General features: G+C 28.2%; 1 protein-coding gene across 1 annotated transcript in view; it reads right to left on the minus strand.

Annotated features, from left to right (window-relative positions):
- LOC108364051 (homeotic protein female sterile-like) overlaps nucleotides 1-7406 on the minus strand; it is a 49759-nt gene that overhangs the window by 26636 nt on the left and 15717 nt on the right. The window lies entirely within an intron of this gene.

Below are 7406 nucleotides of genomic sequence, written 5' to 3' on the forward strand. Positions count from 1 at the left end.
ATCCATTTCAGCGATTCCAGCAGAGTGAATGGGGAGTGAAATCCTTTCAAATTGCATATTCATTAACAATTTTTTGTTTTGATTTCCAACATGCAGGCACACAAAATTTAATTTATTAATCACTCAAAACCGTCAAGGGAAAACCTCTGAAATTGATAACAATTTTTTTCTTTGCGTGTGTTGCACCTTAACCTAACTTTTTCATAGCAAATTGTGACTAATATAATTTCCCCTACTATAAAATGTTAAATAAATTCAAAGAACAATGCAAAGAATCAACATTCATGTTGCAATAAGAAAGCATCATGTTGTGCAAAAGAAGAAATGAAAATTTAAGCGAAACACGAAATTCCAGTGAATAATTCAATATTATATAGTAGTGACTGTGTTAATTGGATGAACTAAACACCAACGAAAGTTTAACTAAAAAATACCATACAATGCAATTTTTTATAACCTTTACCACTAGTACTAAAGTGATTTTTATACTAAAACGAATGGTTTTTGTTAGAATGACTTCTGTTTTTATATATTACTAAATTCTCTTTTCTGTTTCGAAATTTGCTATGTGTGCGTAGTAAAATTAATTTAATTTGCTTTCTATAAATAAAATTAAACACCTGCATGCGCTTTCAATATAAATTATTTTAAACTTAAGTTATTTTATGTTGCGTCTATAAAAATTCTTTATTTATTTATAAACTAAAGTGCATAAAAAATTATTTCAAAAATTCACAATTTGAGATATCAAAAGCTTTTTAGATATTTTTTTTTGTTACACAATTTGATTTATCTAAAAAAATTAATTCTTACATGAAAACATTAATTTTTTGGAATATATTTTCTTAATTTCTTGTATATTCTTAAATTTTCATTCACAGTGAAATATTTTTGTTTGCTAACTCTTCATGATTCTCAAGTAAAAAAGAAAAAAAAATATAAATTTTCAGTTTAGAATAAGGAACTTAATTTTTTAATAAGGAATTAGTTATCGGTTAAAAAATATACTACATAAATATTTGGTTGCATAAAAAACTTTTCTAGTAGCGTTAAAGTATAAACAGAACCAAATCGCTGTGCGAATTTCGTCGGTCGAAGCGATGCCGCCGGGTGATATTCGCAGCAACATTTCCCCAGTAAAATAGAGCAGAAACGAAATTCGCATCAAATGGATGAAAAACAAAAAATATAAAAATACAAAATCGAAGAGATTAATCACCAAATTTTGCCATTCTGATTTTTGCTAATAATTATCTGCTAGAAAAATGGGGAAACAAAGCTACTTTTCCACTGAGAGCTGATTTTGTGACCGGCGGCAGCGGCAAAATTAAAAATAAATCTATTCTTGCAGAATTTCGTCAGACGAACTTGGTCGTGGCTTTGGTTGTAGGCAATCCCATATACTGCAGTTTGCTTTAATTTTGGCAGCAAACTTTCTTTCGACGAATTTCTCTGAGCGATTTGATTTTGTTTATACTTTTAGAGCTAAGAATTATTTTATAAAAAAGTCGGTTTCTAATTTTTGAACTAAAACTTTTTCAAATAAAAAATCGTGCTTTGGTTGGAAATTACTAATTTACTAATTTGTGTACCACTACTCCGTAGAAAAAGTTTGGGAAAAGTTCTTTCTAACAGCGTTCGTATTTCTGCCTTGTAAAAACTTCTCATAAAATCATTTGCCGTTTGGAAGCAGTGTAGGATTGAAGGTTGCTCCATTAACGTCAGGACGTATGGATGATAAGCTCGGCCAAATACTTACGCGCGAAATATATTTTTTTTATAAAATATATTTCTTGGATCGAACTGAATAAAAATATCCAATATTTTGAAAAAAAAGTTTTAATCGATTAACGATTTTTTCTAATTAAATATTTTCAAATAAAACTTACAAAGTTCGGTTAAAACTTTAATTTTGTACTCGTATAAACAAATTACTACTGCACACAAAAATTTAATCCGATTCAAATTGTCTGTAAAAAATTTCAAATTAAAATATAATTTTTTTTTAAATGGTGAATTTTGACTTTAATTGGTAAACATATGTACATACATTTTTAATTGGCTAGAATAATAATAATTATTTTTTTTTAAATGGTATTATTTCATGCTAAAAAAATTTTTAAATTTTTAGTCACTTAGTTTTTAATTTTTCTTTTACCGTATTGAACTTTCTATTTGGAGTCGGCTTTAATTTTAGAAGAACTAATTTGCATCCCAAAATTTATTAACATGCTCGACTTTTTTTGCGCTGAACGGGGCTGTTTCAAATAGTATTCCAATAATTTTATATTTTACCGGTATTCTAAATAATTTTTTTTTGTATTTTTCAACTTCAGTTACATGAATTGAATAGATAGAATAAAAATTAAACTAAATAAATGTAATTTAGTGTCTGCGAACTAACACAACAATGAAAATTATAAAGAAAACTAAAATATTCGAAGCTATCGAAATGGGTTAAAAGCATACTTATTGCGAAATTTCATTCTCTTTTTATTTTTAATTGTCGCGCGCACGCAGATAAAAAGCCATCTGGCAAATCTAAAGATGAGCAAATGGCGGAAAAGAAACAAGAATTGGAGAAGCGCTTACAGGATGTCACCGGTCAATTGGGTAGCAGCAAGAAGACAGCCAAAAAAGGTAATGTGGGAGTGCATAATAATTTCCAAGACAAGCTTAATTTCTTAAAAAAAAANTAATAATAACAAAATAAAGTAATAAATCNGAAANTTNAANGTAAAAAATGAAGTAAATTAAAAAATATTAAAAAGTAAAATAAAAATTAAAAAATATGTAATAAAATATTTATAGTAAATAATAATAAACAAGATAATAAAAAAATAAAAAAAAATAAAAAAATATAAAAAAATAATAAAAAAATAATAAAAAAATAATAAAAAAATAATAAAAAAATACTAAAAAAATATAAAAAAATAAAAAATTATAAAAAAATAATAATAAAATTAATAAGTAACAAAATAAAAAAACAAATAAGATAATAAAAAATGAATAAGAAAAATTCAATAATTTTTATTGAGCTCGAGGCCGTTTTCAATGAAAAACTATTGTGGAAAAGCAACAACAATTTGAAAAAATGGGCGAAGTGATAGCTATTTCGGAAATCAGGAAATGTGGTGATTTTCGAAATAGCTATCACTTCTACCATTTTTTTAAATTGTTGTTGCTTTTCCACGATAGTTTTTCATTGAAAACAGCCTCAAGCTCAATAAAAATTGTTGAATATAATTGTTATAAGGCCATAAATAACAAAAACAAATTAATAAGAAAGTAAAAAATAAAATAAAATAAAAAAGTTAAGTATAAATAATGCAAATAAAATATCAGATATAAAATAAAATATAAATTAAAATAAAATAAAACAAGCAAAAAAAAAAATAAAAATAAAAATAAAAACCAAAAAAGTAATGGCTTTATTCATAAAAAATAAAGTAGGTTTAAGGAGCTTTACAAAGTGACGTTTTCATACATTTTTCAGTTTATAAACCTTTTTTAAAGCTACTTTATTTTTTATGAATAAGGCATAAATATAAAAACAAAAAAATATTTCGAATTTTGTATTTATTAGGTACGATTTTTAGAGAATACCAAGGCATATTTAACAGGTGGTAACAGTAGATCAGTTGGTTTGATTTTATTTTTTCAAAATTATTTGGTCCCTAAACGGCCAAATATTGTTAAATTCGTTGAATAAATTCTAAATTTGCAAAATGTATTTGCATGTGAATCTTCGAAAAAAAAGCGATTATAAACCAGCCTTTGGAACGTTTGCTTAACTAAAGGATGATTGTTGGCCCTGCAAAGAATGTATTTATGCTTCTGGAATGAAAAAAATTTACAAAGAAATGCGCAACAAATTATATTTTTTGAATTAAAATTTTTGTATATTCAGTGAACCAAAATAAAGTTGTTCATTTAAGGTACTCATCTTCAAAGTTGAATATCTCCGCCGTTAGTTAAGCTAACTGAAAATAATTAAAAAAAAAATCCCTCTTTTTATTTTAAACGCTGCGGTTCGGGGAAACTCTGGAAGGCCAAACTCATAGAGGGTAAAGACTTTCTGGGAGAAAATATTGAAATTCCTTAATATTCAAAGAAATAAGAAGTAGCCTAAGGTTCAAAAATGTTGATGAAAATACATATCGTCGTTTAAAGTATGAAACCGCGTATCAAGCAAATGCAAAACCTCATATGTGAGGTTCAAATTTTAAAGGAGAGAGTAAAAACTCTCTTATTTCAAGACGGTTCTCTCTATACCTTTAATCTGTAAATATCGAGCAGGAGCTTCCGGTGAGCAAATTTAATTTTTGGTGCAAATATCAGTTACGGTGTTTTGCAGAACGACGATACTCGGTTTTGCTTATTAAACGATGATATGTATATGTACATACATATAAAATGTTGGACATATTATTTTGGAACAAATTCAAAATGATATTGTTTGCCAGTAATGTTTATTTATTAATTTTATACTATAAACTTGTATAAAAAGTTTGAAATTTAGATGAGAATTTTATGCATTTTTTTTCAGTCTTCTGCAGCCTTAAACTTGGGTTTATTAGGGAATGAACTGTATTTTAATTGAAAAATCTTTAAAATCAGTAAATAATTATAAGTACGGTGACCATTCGTACCGATTTTAGTGGGACAGTACCGATTTTGAGAAAATTGTTCCGCTGAATATTTTTTAAAAGTCGGGACGCACAAGTGTCCCGATTTTTCATATTTGTACCGCTTATGTCCCGATTTTCAGTATTTTCTTTATTAATTAAAAAAAAAAGTCGCCCTGTACTCTGACCAAAATACAATTTTTCTTGCAAACGTGGCAGCACATTCGTTATCATAAAGAACATTGATTATAAGCTGGCCATAAACATAGCCAGCATTCTTACTTTCTATGATCTTTGGTTATATTTTATTCTGTCAAACTGGTACTCGCCCTATATTGCAGTCTATCGCTCTTGGCTGAGTTTTTTTTAAGGTTTTTATAATTATTTGTTAAATTTTGTTTTATTTTCATAAAATTATAAAAAATAATACTAATTCCCTTAAAAAATGCAAGGATATAAAAAATATCCCTATAGATACAGTGGCAAAAATATAAATATAGACATTTAAGCATTCTTTGCTATTACCCTTTCGTTTATTTAATGTTTATTATTTTTTATGAAAAAGTAGCTCGTTATTTAAAAAAGACCACGCAATTTAAAATTTCAAACGTTGTACAAAAATTAGCGAAGTTCTACAAAGTTTCATCAAAATGTTGAGCTTTTTAATTAGATTTTTTAGAAATATTCCCTTTGATTTTTGGTAAATTTTTATTTTTTTTTTGTTCTCCATACAAAAAAATTGTCGAACTTACTTTGTATAGAAGAAAACACGTGAACAAAAAAATTGCCAAAAATCAACGGTAAGTCCAAGCTACTTCAAACTTGCACTTTGAATTGGATGGGCATACTCTTCTTAAAAATTTCTATAAAATTTTTATCAACATTCGTTAAAGGTCAAAGTTTTGAAATTTTGATTTGCATGTTTTTTTTTTGGATAGTACCTTCATAAAAAAAATAAAAAAGTTTTAAAAAAAGAGAAAAGTAGCCAAAACTCGCCACCGTATATATTACGTGTATACATTTTTGCGATAGTTTTTCAGTTTGTTTCTCTTTTTTTTTTGTTTTAAATAAAACTGTATTGAAAGATGTTATGTCTTTTTATTCTAAAAACAAAATTGTATGTTCCATGTATTACAAATGTCCCGATTTTGGTCCACAGTAATCTTGTCACCGTAATTATAAGGGGCAAACAATATCATTTTGTATTTTGTATAAAATGATACATATGTATGTCCAACACTATATAGAAAATTTAAATCAAAACTTATGGGAAAATGAAGAATGTGTGGAACGAAAAAAAGAATGAAAAAATATATATATAAATTTTTCATCAAAATACCAAAAAAAAAATTACATTGTTCTGCATTCTACTTTGGAGTGCATATATGTATGTATAGCTTTTCGTTTTATTAATTAAAACTATATTTTACGCACTTAGCGTACAAATAAACTACAAAATCAAAAGTCTTTCTTACAAAGCAACGCGTCTGTTAAAGTATAGAAATCGAATGAATATATTAAATGAATGAATAAAGACAAGTGAATAATGAAAAACAATGTTGCCAACTGGCATTAAATTCGAGTGTACGGGCAAATCCCTACATATGTATTTAATACTTCTATATTGGCAGTAAGCTAACTTCTCAATGTGTAAGCATTCCGAAATCAAAGCGAGACAGTCTAGTACCGTTTTTGTCAATGTATTGCGTACTTGACTGCCGTTTTTGTATATGTGTTGTGTACATGTTTATTTATAAACGTATGTGTTCCTTTTCTTTCGTACGTGTTTATTGATACATCTGTATTGTAGTGTTTTCGGACGGTACAAGCTCTTACTGCCACTATAGGAGTATTACATATAAGTTGGAGTGAAAGCTGTTTAAAAATACTTCAATTTCACATTTTGGTATCCTACATTTTACCCTATACTTTTGAATTCCGTTTTTTCGAACATCAAATTTTAAAAATTACCCAGGAAATCGTTACTTTTCTAGAACATGCCTGAATATTTTATTTGAAAAATATTAGTCTCAATTTTAAATTAAAAGAAATATTTAATTAAACAATTTTATTGAGCTTGAGGCCGTTTTTAATCAAAAATGCTGTGGAGAAACAACAATAACAATAACATTTGAAACTATTTTTTTTTTAACAAGATTCCTCAAAAAACAACTTCTACACCCGAGTCAACGCCGATACATATACGCGCAAAAGTGAACGGAAAGTGAGACAGTATGAGTGAGTGTGAGTGAAAGGCTTTCAAATTAATTTAGCAACAACAATAACAATCCAATATATCCGAACAGGTGAAAGCCAAAGCTGAACAAATGAAATTTCGCCACGCTCTGCCTCAAACAAGTGAAGGCACAACNCACCCGAGTCAACGCCGATACATAGCCGCGCAAAAGTGAACGGAAAGTGAGACAGTATGAGTGAGTGTGAGTGAAAGGCTTTCAAATTAATTTAGCAACAACAATAACAATCCAATATATCCGAACAGGTGAAAGCCAAAGCTGAACAAATGAAATTTCGCCACGCTCTGCCTCAAACAAGTGAAGGCACAACAAGCTTTATGTGAATTGAGAAAATGTGTGAATGAGCAATGGTGCGCAATTTTGTGTGCGTGTGTGTGTGTGTGTGTGTGTGTGTNCAAGCTTTATGTGAATTGAGAAAATGTGTGAATGAGCAATGGTGCGCAATTTTGTGTGCGTGTGTGCGTGTGTGTGTGTGTGTGTGTGTGTGTGTGTGTGTGTGTGTGTGTGTGTGTGTGTGTGTGTG

The sequence above is a fragment of the Rhagoletis zephyria genome, unplaced genomic scaffold (assembly GCF_001687245.7).
Source record: "Rhagoletis zephyria isolate East Lansing unplaced genomic scaffold, Rhagoletis_zephyria_1.1 Rzeph_scaffold_01452, whole genome shotgun sequence".
Taxonomy (NCBI): Eukaryota; Metazoa; Arthropoda; class Insecta; order Diptera; family Tephritidae; genus Rhagoletis; species Rhagoletis zephyria.